Source organism: Chenopodium album, chromosome 15, assembly GCF_948465745.1.
Source record: "Chenopodium album chromosome 15, dcCheAlbu1.1, whole genome shotgun sequence".
NCBI classification, from domain to species: Eukaryota; Viridiplantae; Streptophyta; class Magnoliopsida; order Caryophyllales; family Amaranthaceae; genus Chenopodium; species Chenopodium album.
This window is the reverse complement of record NC_137848.1, coordinates 7,717,338-7,729,662: the sequence shown is the minus strand read 5'-3', so window position 1 is coordinate 7,729,662 and position 12,325 is coordinate 7,717,338. Positions and strand designations below refer to the sequence as shown.

Sequence of the window (12,325 nt, the reverse complement as noted above, 5' to 3'; positions counted from 1 at the left end):
TACCTCCCAAGATGTAGTACATCTCCAAGAAAAAATGCTCCCATAATTACCGCGATAATCATTTGAAGTGGCTTAAACATTGCTATAAATACTGGTCCCTTCATTTTGCTAATCCATGTGTTGATAATATTTAACGTACCAATTGACATAGCCTGGGCAAATTTTAGATAATACACCAAAACCAAATTGATGAATATCAATTTTGTGAATTAATTAGTACAATAAATATACATTTTAGTAAAAAACCTAAAAGTATATTATATTAAGAATTACCCCAAAAAGAATAGAAATTAATTCGATACCAAAGGTTGGTTTCCAAACACTAGCATCATTTTCTGCAATAAAAGTAACAAACGATACCATTATAGTTTCAAAGAAAAATGTAATAAGTATTATTAGCACCGTAGAAGGGTAGTCCCTTGCAATCCAAGTCTGAAGAAAAGAAAAAAGCAATCATTAGTCAAACAAGGATAAATGTAATCCTTAATTAGACTCTTGTCTATGGAGAAAAAAACATAAAGCAAGAGAAGAAAAAAGGCGTTAAAATACTTACATGATTTTGTTATAAATTTCCAAAACATATTGTTATACTACAAAGTATATATAAGGTTTCGGAAAATTTATTACCTTTGTAATATACGCGAGTGAGAGGACTAAGCAGCTCATTGAGAGAAAGGTCCCTCCAAGGACCCAATTTGGTTGAGTTTGATCAAGTTCCACAAGAGAGTGGAGAGATGGCTTGGTTGGTGAAGGGATTATATTACTAATTGGTAGTCCTTGGTAGAAGATCAATATGAATGCTCCACTAATTGATACTATGGTTCCTATCAATTTTAGTATGCTACTTTGTGAACGTAGGTTCAATATCTCCATCCTACATTATTCCACAATTTATTTCATTTTTAGTAATGACTAAAGATGATTAATAATATAATTACATTTTATCATAGTATATTAAATAACAATATATAATGTTATACAGTAAAATATTTAGTTACCTGAAAATGATGGCTACAATAAGAGGGTGTTTTGTATCAAATTAGTAAATGTAAGGGAATGGATACAAATTAGGAGGGGAAATGGTAATATATAGTGTTACCCTTACTACTTGTTTGGTATTACTAAGGAAACGTAAACAATGATAACCAATCCCTTTCTTCTTGTTTGGCATAGATAACTTGGAAACAAATACCTTTCCTTCTATTTTTTGTTATCTTGGCTAACTTTTGCTAAACATTATACAATGTAGAGCAACACTAATTACCATAATATATCATATGCTAGATATAGACAAAGTCACATAAATTGTTGATTACAAAAGCATCGAAATTCTAGTATTCTCAAAAAAAAAAAAAAAAAAAAAAAAAAAAAAAAAAAAAAAAATTATAAAAAAAAAGCATTCAAAAACCATTGAAACATTAACTCCAATAACAACTTAGGACAAAACTTTCTACTTCTTCTTAAGAGATCAATTGCATATTGTTTCTTCATACTAGTTGGGGCTTGATAGAAGATGCGAAGCTTATGTTCTTCCGCCATGAGAATTGTAGCAACCTCCAAACCTTCGGATGGAGAAATTCCATCTAACTTCATCACCTTATCCAAAACCTTATTCACTTTTTCATCCATTATTTGCTCTCTTTCTTCTGCTTTAGACCATGCACTAGCCATAGTCCCAAGATTAACATTGATATTTTCAAATATCTTCCCAAAATTGTTAGATACATCATGGAGGGAGGCCACCAAATCATCATCATCATTCCTACACAATAGAGGACAGCAGGGGAATAGAGGACAGATTCGGTTTTTTGCTCACCATTCGGCATCCATCAAGGTTTAAAAGCTGCATTGTGCATATGAGTACATTATATACTGGTATATGACTAAATAACTTAGAAAAAGGAAGTAATTGATTTTACATATGAGTACATTATATACTAGCAAATGCTTAAAAGCCTCAAAACACAATTATTTGAAGACCACTCAAAGCAATTTGACATAGACATAGAATTAACAGGACACAAATAACATATGAAAGTAGGCTAGTTTCATTACTGAAGAATGCTGATCATATTCTTCGTACACAACACATACAGTTTGCAGCACTTCAGCACTTCTGCACTTCATGGAATAGAAATAAGTTTATTACTGTCGCTTATGTGATTTCACATTGACAATCATCTCCTTCATATATTGGTTGATATTAGACTTAGATATTCATATAAGGCAAGATCACTTGTCAATTCTTATAATAAATCATACAAGATGTTGGACAACTGCATCAGTTTAAGGATTCTTCCAATGGTCAAAGATGCACTTATATATTCCCCTTCATCACCAAACCATGTTTTTTTAATTGCCATCATCATCAAAATATATATGAATGCAAAAACGAAATATGATACTCAACCAAAACACAATAACATGACTGAGTATCAGATCGAATATCTGACTTGCTGACTTGCAAAAGTACTATGTAAATTATTTTTTTATTTTTTATTAAGAAAAGCATATGAAAGTACATAACAATTATCAGCATCAAAGCATTCTACCTTGGCAGCCAAAGATATCTCTTATCCTTCAAAAACTCTACTTCAATGTAGCCAAATTACTAGACCTTCAATTCTGCTAGAAATTCTGATCTATCTTTTTAAAACATATAGCCATGTCATATAGCCAGCCAGATTAAAATGTTATATAACAGGATATGTTGTATATGTATGATTACAAGTACTATTGTAGTTCAGTATGATTACAAGTACTATTGTAGTTCAGTATAACTCTAGCATAAATAAAAGTATAACAAAATAAAGCATCAGAACAGAAGCAGATACTACAGAAGCAGATACCACAGAAGCAGATAATACAGAAGCAGATACCACAAAAAAAAAAGCAGCATGAGAACAGAACAAAAATTGCAGTTCATACCTTTAACCATCCGTCGAACACCGACTTATCTACTTGTAGAATCAAGCAACATTAACAATCTGCCTCAAAATAGTAGCAACACACAATAACATTTGAAATTCATTGTAATTATTTTATAGATACTTTTTTATTTGAAGTATTTACCATTGACTTTTGCTGAACAAAGCTCTGATTTGCAGAACAAGACATCAGTTTGTTTTACTAGTAAGCATAAAATCAAAATTTGGGGGAAAAGAAGCCAAATAATAATAGCAAATTATAATAGCAAAAAATCAAAATTTGCAGAACAAAAAAATCAGTAAGTATTATTTCATCAATACTGATAAAAGAAGCCAAATAATTACAGCAGATTATACCATCTAATTTAAGCATAAATCGAAATTTGGGGGAAAACACAAAATATACAACAATTACATGCAATAATAGCTATATATATACCATCTAATTTAAGCATAAAATCGAAATTGATATCATGTTAGCAATAATGTCATGAAACAAAAAGCAGGTGATTCAATTGAGAAAAATAAAACTCAAATAAAACTGAAAAATTAGGACAGAAAACCCTAGAAATTAACACCATAAATCGTAAATAGCAATCAACACAAACAAAAAATATGGATAAAAAATCAAATTAAGAGCATGGATCGAAAATACCCCCTAAATAGCAATCTTTCGATATACAGTAGAAAAATCAAAGCACAATCAATCAAACAAATTTTATATAAATTCAACTCAAACTCAACATCTAGGGTTCTTAATCAAAAAAGTGAGAGATCAAACCTTGAGATTGTGGATTTCTGGAAATTTGAAGTACGAAAATTTAGGGTTCTTCAGCGAAATTGTGGCTTCGATCGATCAAAGTTGAGGATTTTGTGGGGTGATCTGTTGTATGACAGGAGAGAGAATAGATAGAGGAAAGAAAGGGGATTTATTTCCCCAAGTTTTACAGTGGAAACAAAGTAATGAAATGGGTTAGAGGAGGGAAACGGTTTCTATTACTTAACTCTTTAACCAAACATCTTCTAAGGGAAATGGTAACCCGATTCCGTTTCTAGCCCTATGGTGAAAGCAAGGGAAACATTACTTATTGCTGATGCAAGTGTTGGTGAGCTATAACGTAATCCAGCATAAAAGAAGATAGAACAACTACAACTGCATTTATATGCAAATAAATCTTTTAATATATATACTTGATAAATTTAGAGCGTCCCTTGATGTCATCACATTTTTCAGTATATATGTTTTAAAAAATTACTCGTATCTTCAATTATGTATTTTCAGAAGTTATGAAAATTATTACAAATTATAGTTTTTGAAAATATAAATAAAGATAAAAAATTATAATAAAATCTCATATAAATATGTTTTACTTATACATTGATGAATAATCATGTATGATTAGACCTTCCTTCTCATAAATGTAGTATTGCAAATGAGATCAATATAACAAAATCAAATTCTTGATTAAGTGGGCAACTTTCTTTAACTTATTGTAAGACGGGTTAAAGTTACCCTTCAAGTATTTAAAGTTAAGAAAACCGCAAGAACGGCCCTGAGAAAACCGAATTCGCCCCAACCTCGAATTCGGATTTTCGTAGGACTCGACCCCCACCCACGGGGGGAGCACAACCGAGTAGCGAAGCTACGACCCTTATACTCCCTCCTTTTCATAATTAGAAATCTGTTTTTCATTTTTAGGTATTCAAAATTAGAAGCCTATTACTATTTATAGATAGTACTTTTGACAATAATATCCTCTTTTTTTTTATGATGTGTCATACTTTTTCTTTTTCTTTTTGTACTTTTGACATCAATTTCCAACGCTTTCTCTCTCTATCTCTTCAATAATTCTCAACCACTTTTTTCTTTCTCTCTATCTCTCTCTAACCCCACATGCATATTTGTACTCCCAATCAAATTCCTTAATTCCCGTGAAAAATGGAAAATAGGCTTCTAATTATGAAACGGAGGGATTATACTACAAAAGTTGTCTTTTTCCTAACATAAATATTATCTTTAAAAAACACTTACGGTGTATTAGATTAGTCTTAGCCTTCATACCATATAATACTACCCATTAAAATACAATCAAGCTCCTTACAAATGAAAGTTAGCTTTTAAGGGATTAAAATTATCATAAAAATTGTTATAGTTCACTTCAAATTGACCTTCTTACAATAAAATTAACGTAAGTTTGCATTATACAAGACTTATTGCACGTGTAATTAATGTAGTTAATAATATTTAGTTATACAATTTTTCATTTGGCAAAATTACACTCATTGACACCAACTTAAGAATATGTTGCAAATACTGACACGAACTTGTCACTTGTTAAATTGACACCAACTTGTCCAAAAAAGAATAAAATTGACATTAAACGCACTAAACATTCAATAATGCTCTACGCATGACATCTGTATAATTTTATCTTTCCAGTACATTAAAAACTTTTTAAAGCAAATGATTGTTGAAAAGGAATTTTATACTTGTAAAAGGTTGAAAGTTACGTAAAATTAGTTGTTTAGTGTCATTTATGTCAATTTTGTAATTTTATAACAAGTTGTAGTAAATTTAGCAAGTGATATAAGTTGATGTCGATAATTGCAAATAAACCTTCACAAAGTTGGTGTCAATGATTATAATTTTGCCTTATCATTTTCCATATAAATATAGCGAAAGAATGATTCATTGGCACTTAGGATTGACATCTCATATCAAAGATATAGGTAAAAGATAAAGCTTTCATAAACAAAGCAAATTAAAGATCGGTGTTTTTTCCGTGTGGTTGAGATTACTTATTTAGGGGTTACTTAGTCAGTTAAAGGTTACTTATTTTGGGATTACTCAATCGGTTAGCCGCAATTTTTCCGGGGTTACTTATTCAAGAGTTACTTGATCAGTCGGCCAAGAGTTACTTATTCTGGAGTTACTCAGTCAATTAGCGTTTTTCTGTGTGAGAGTAACCCCGATCGAATAAGTAACCCAAAAATAAGTAACCCCTGACCGACCGAGTAAATTCTAAATAAGTAACCCCGGCCACATGGTGTGGTCTGTCACATATAAAAATTTGTGATCAAAGATATAGGATTTTACTTTTTTTTTTGTAGGAAACTTCATTATTTACTTAAGGAGATTTCGAATAAATAAAGGGTGTTTATATATCCATATTTCAAATCTTATGAACTATAAATATACTCGCTCCGTTTCAAAAGGTTTGACTCACTTTTCATTTGCGCGGTCTTTAATGAATTTTTTTTTACCATAAATATCTTCATCAGCTATATGTATAAATGGAAATTATTAAAAGTTGATATTTGGGAAATTTATATTAGGGAAATCTTATAAGATCTTACATGCTAATTTATTTCTATGATATAAATCATAAAATGTAGTCAAAGTTATTTTAATTTGACCACATTATTAGTAAGTGAGTTGAATTTCATAAACGAATGTAGTATAAGATTATTGGCCCAAAAGGCAGAAACTAACATTATTAATACACCACCTAGCTAGTTATTAACTAAGCTTCAATATTTCAGGGCTGTTCTTCAATCCGACTCAAAAAGCTGGGATTGGACTAGCTAGGCGACCTTATAGAATACCCTTCCGTCCCATAATACTTGACACAATTTCCATTTTTGTTTGTCCCACAATACTTGACACATTACTAAAAATGGAATGAGAACACTAATAAATAAATATTTTCCCACATTTTCTCTCTTCACACCTGCCCTACTCTAACCCCACTTTATTGTTTTCTTACAATATAAAAATATAAAAGAGAATCTTTTATACAATAGACAAATATTTTAAATTAACCCAATTTAGTTTTTTTAATTTTTTAAAGCTACGTGTCCACCCCAAACGTCCTAAGTATTATGGGACGGAGGGATTAGAAAATTGGTGTTTGTCGGCAAAGGAAGTCAGATCTATTATGGTATCAGTTTTATCATTGTTTTTTGCTGGTTCATCGATGTTTACATTGTCACGAAAGCTTTCGATTCTTAAGGTTCATTTACTAGCTTGGTGTACTTTCCATAAGAAAGTTTGGGGGATTAATTGGAAAACCTTCGCTTCAGAGATTAATCAAGAAGAATTTAATTATATGGATAGTCGGGTTGATCGTTGTCTTTTCATTACAAAGAAGGAGGAAAATTAGCGACTTTCATGCGGCCTTTTACTATTGGTGCTAGCGTGTCAAAATCAGATGGGATGCCACGAGGGAAGTTCATTCTAAGTCTCTTTTCTCTTTAGTTTAGTCTTGGCGTAGGCGTAATATCATCAACTATTTGAAGGATTCGAATGGGTTGTGGATTTCTGACCTGGTAGGGGTTCCATCTCTTGTTTTTTTTCATTCGACAGGGATTTACATAACCCTACTCATACATCTGCTGTTTCGCAATCTTCTTTGTAGGACTAGTTGCAGTTGCCCTCTCTTTCTTCAGACTAGATTCATCAGCTAATGCTTACTTTTTCGGACATTGAGATTCGAGATGCAATGTTTTCCATCGACGACAATAAGACCCCTGGTCCAGATAGTTTTTCTTCGACTTTTTTCAAGACTCATTGGCAGGATGTAGGCCCATTTATTGTTTTTGCGGTTCAGTACTTTTTTGCTCATGGTTATATGCTTAAGAACTGTAACCATAACTATCTTATCCTCCTTCTTAAGGTGGATTGTCGTGAATTGGTTTCTCAATTTCGGCTTACTAGCATGTGTAATGTTCTTTACAAGTCTATTGCTAAATGTCATATGGGTCACCTTCAGCTGGTTTTACCTTTCTTGGTGTCAGATTATCTGACTGCTTTTGTTTCTAGGCGTTAATTATTAAATAGTGGTTTGATTGCTCACGAGGTATTGTTATTTATGAATGCATGCTTCTAAGGCTTGTAAGAGTTTTTATGAAGCTCTCAAACTAGATATGAATAAGGCTTACGACCGTGTTAGTTGGGACTTTCTACTGCACACCTTTCAAGCCTTTGGTTTTCCCTTATATTGGTTTCATATATTATTCATCATTGCATCCCTTATATTGGCTTGACATGGACTCTTATTTAGAGATATGATCTATAAATAAGATCCATGACTTAGAATGAAATAACAATTGACAAGTCAGTTAATTGTAACTCAAGCAACCAAGACCCAAAAACCCTAATCTCTCTCTCACTCTCATGGCCCTCTCCCTCCTCCCCCTCTTTCGTACGGCCGGCCACCGTAGGTGGTGCGTGTGGTGGTTCGTGGTTAGTTCGTGCTTCTCTTTTCTCCGTAGAAGGTTAATTGAAAGGGTTCAATTACAACTAACTAGTATTAGTGGAGGTTTAATCTGTGCCCGTGGACCAAGTAGAGGAATCAAGTTTGGGGTTCTTTGTCTCCCGTTTGTTCTTGCTCGATTGCTAGTTGATTCACGCTTCAAAGGTATTATTAATTGTTCTTTATGCGTTATGCATTGATGTTGGTGTTTAGATGCCTATGAATATAATTCATGTAATTCCGCTTATAGTATCTAAAGTTCTACAGTGGTATCAGTTAGCCTATGCATGTATATATATTGAATATTAATTCTTTGAATGTCCACAATTTTAATTCAATTAGGAGGGAGAATTATTTAATTATGGGTCAATTATTGTTTTAAATGTGATTTAACATATGGAATTATTAAAAGTTGTTTAATTTGCTCAAAATCAGCCATAAAGAACCGAATTTTTGCCCTAATATGTTCGAAATTTTCGACCCCCCTAAACCCTAATTCGAAAAAATTCGAAACCCTAAACCCCTAAATTGTGATTTTTGTGTTTTGGTTTTGATTTAATTCGATTGCTATGTGATTCATGATTTTAATCTATTTGATTTAATGTTAGATTATGAATTTTTCATGATCAAATTATTTAATTTAAGAGTTGAATTGAATTGGGGATTAATTTCATGAAGAACCCTAATTTCAAGATTGAATATGATTTAATTTTGAAATAAGTTGGACCACATTAAATTAATTTATTTTTAACAAAAGAATTATTTTAATTTAAATTAAAAAAAGGGTGTTTTGGGTACGGCAACCGCGGCTGGGTGGCGCAACCACGGCGACTGCCGCACCAGCCACCAGGTGGTCCAGGAGGGAGGGCGGGGCTGGGCAGGAGGCTCGAACAGAAGAAGCAGCAACAGCAACGCCGCACAAGGGTTGCGTGCACTGCTGCTGCTGCCTTTGTGTCGCTGTTGTGCAGCGTACAACAGCCGGTGTACGGCCCCGTGGATGGCTTCGGCTGGCCACACCACAGTAGCTGTCGCAATTTTCAAAAAAAATATATAATTTTATTTTATTAAAAATCAGATTTTAAAATAAAAGATAAGTTTTGATTTTGAAAAGATAATTATCAAAATTAAAGTTGTTTAAGTTTGGATAATTTTTTAGCAAAAAGATTCTATATGGATAATAATTGATTAAATAATGAGATTATCCCATAATTATTTTAGGATATAATTGATTTAAAATTTTATGATTGGCTAGCAATTAGGATAGAATCTCCTAAATTAGTTAGGATAATCATGGGAAATGAATATGATTTATCTTCCATAATTAAAATAAGATTTGATTCTATCTTATACGTAAAATAGAATATATGATATTTTATGGTTGGTCATGAATAATATATGATATTATCTAATTGCGGTAATTTAATTAAAGTATGAGATATTAAGATGCCATGTTTCCTTAATTATGAATATTCGATGTTGTAGTTTAGGAAAACATGATGAGTGATTTATTATACGACACTTTATAATATATGATGTTATTTATTGCTATATATAGACTAATATGGCCCATATATTCTATATATGATCTGCGCATCATTTCGTATTTTTGTAATCTAAATACGGTTTGCGTACCTTTAAGTATTTTTGTAATTTATTTTATTTTATTTAAGTAGTAGATAGAATAGAATAGTATTATAGGTTGCAGTTGATTCAAGAAGCCAATGGAGTGAAGGTCCAAAGTACCTAGATGGATGAGATTCATGAAGGTTCAAGTGGGAGTTTTCCTTTATTAGTTTTTAGGATTAAGGGACCATACTATGTCATTTATTTATGCATTAGTAGATTATGCGTGTTAGATTTTATTTATGTTGATTGATGATATGCTAGAGTTCACTAAATAATCACAATATAATAAATCTAGGTCCTAGTAATATTGAGGTTGCTTTTCCAATTAGATACCCAACAATCCTTCAATCGTGAGTGATGGGTCGGCCTCAGCAGAGTGTCACTTGTTATCTTGGGTAATTTGGGGTAGATTACATTCTACATATTTAATTGGTTATACTCAACAAGGTTACCTAAAGAGTTTAGAACCTTGAAGCAAAGGGTAATTATTAAACATGTGACGGTTAATTATTCAACCAACAGTTACAAGTGTTGTAATCAGTAAAGAGTTTACTCACCTTGAAAATGTAATGTTTGATGGTAAAGCCTCAGTCCGGTCAACTATTATACAAATAAAGGGTCTTGGAATCATTTAATTCAATTGGGATCAATTAATGTTGAATTAAATGTTTTAAAGTTACCAATTTTAATTCACTTATGGTACTTTAAATTTTATTAAACATAATTAAATTTTGCGTTTATTTATATGTAATATTTCGTTCTAATTTTATTTTAATATATAATCTCCTCGATTGAAAATAAAGTTGAGAAACGTTCTCAAAAGTTTAAAAGAAAATCCATAAGCCTATATTCCAATTTTGCTAAGATGGTTCTAAAAGGCAAGTTTTAGAAACTCATGTCACATGTCTAGGGTTGGTTTTGTTCAAATTGTTTGAGTAAAATGCCAACACATCTTCATTTTGAAAAGTGTTTCAAGGGATATAATGAGATGGGAGGTACAAACCCTCTAAAAGACAAGTACAGAAATCCAATAAAATATCTTATCTTCATTATGATTGATTATAAGAAAGTGATTGGAAGTCTTTATGATCAAAAGTTGGTCAAATGACGTTATTCTTCATTCATTTCATAAGGAGTTAAATAGTTGATTAAACTCTAATATGAATAATGATTGAATAGACTTAGAAAAATCATGAAAGTGCTTAAAGAAGTTAAGAAAAGTATCATTTTGAACCTAAGAGAAATGTTCTAAGTGGCTCAAAGGGAAGGGTTTAAGAATATATGAGGATTGCATTAAGAAGTTATAGGCTAAGAAATGCAAACAAGTTGCTACCTCTCAAACCTAGAACTACTTACATGCTAAAACTTGTTATGAACAACAGCTGTTTCAAATTAAATGGACCAATTCCAATTGATTAGAAACTACCTCATACAGTTGGAAGGTAAAAGAATGGAAATGTTCCAATTTAAGAAGTATATTATAGAAATTGTTGGACATGTGATGTCATGTTTAGTTCTCCCTCATTGAGAATGTGGTTGAACTAAATAAAGAAGTATGGCTAAGGGAGAAATAAATCTACAAGTTTAGAAGCAAATGTTGCTACTTCACAAGTGGAATTTACAAGTTTAGAAGCAAAAGTTGCAACTTTACAAGTAGAAGCGTGTTTTTCACCTTACCTAGTTATGGCTAGAATTGAATAAATGTTATTTATTCTTGTCATTATCAAAACATACCCATTCAATGTTAGTAATGACTAAGCATTGAAGATTCAAAAACATGGAGTAAATGTTATTCTATGCTTTATTGAGTCACGATGTGTTTTGAAAAGCTAAATAGGTTTAAAAGTTCTATATGATAGATAAAGATAAACCAGTTTTATATATATAAATTGTCTCTAAAATGTCAATTAATTCGAATGAAAATGAACATTGCATGCGGAAGATCCAAAGGGATGGACTTTCAATATCATTAGATTGTGAATCTATTGATATATGTAAATATCATTCTAATTTGAAATTTTTGACAAAATCATCGTTTAGAGAAATGATGACATGAACTCAAGGTCTAATACATATCGATGTAAGAAAACCTAAGGTTTAAAGGCTAGAACGGAAAATGAAACTTCATTTGTGATATGATTACTTGTGCTTAATTGAAGCTAAAGTGTGAAAGTTTTGAAAAGTTCAAACGATCCAGTATGAAGTTCAGAATCAACTTGACAAGATAATAAATACAGTATAATATGATTGTAATGTTGAAAGTTTGAGTCAAGACATTTACTTGGCAATATATTCAAAATATTGCGATATGATCGTAATAATGAGAATTTGAGCCAAGACCTTGAAAAAATCCAAGAGTTGTGAAATCGTTTTACAACAAACTCCGAAAGAAAACCTTATGAAGTGTCAATGAAAAGGAGCTATCAATCTATATGAGATATATTTTGATAATGGATGAAACTTCCAACCATTATTCAAGGGATATACATTTAAGATGAGCTACAAAACTAAACAAAA

General features: G+C 31.6%; 1 long non-coding RNA gene across 1 annotated transcript; it reads right to left on the bottom strand.

Moving 5' to 3' along the window:
- Positions 1–1,395: 1,395 nt before the first annotated feature.
- On the bottom strand, positions 1,396–3,702 carry LOC145582848 (uncharacterized). The gene is made up of 2 exons (XR_014099954.1): positions 2,553–3,702; positions 1,396–1,843 (listed from the first exon to the last, which is right to left on the bottom strand). It is a non-coding gene; the product is annotated as an uncharacterized LOC145582848 (long non-coding RNA).
- Between the last annotated feature and the right edge of the window lie 8,623 nt (positions 3,703–12,325).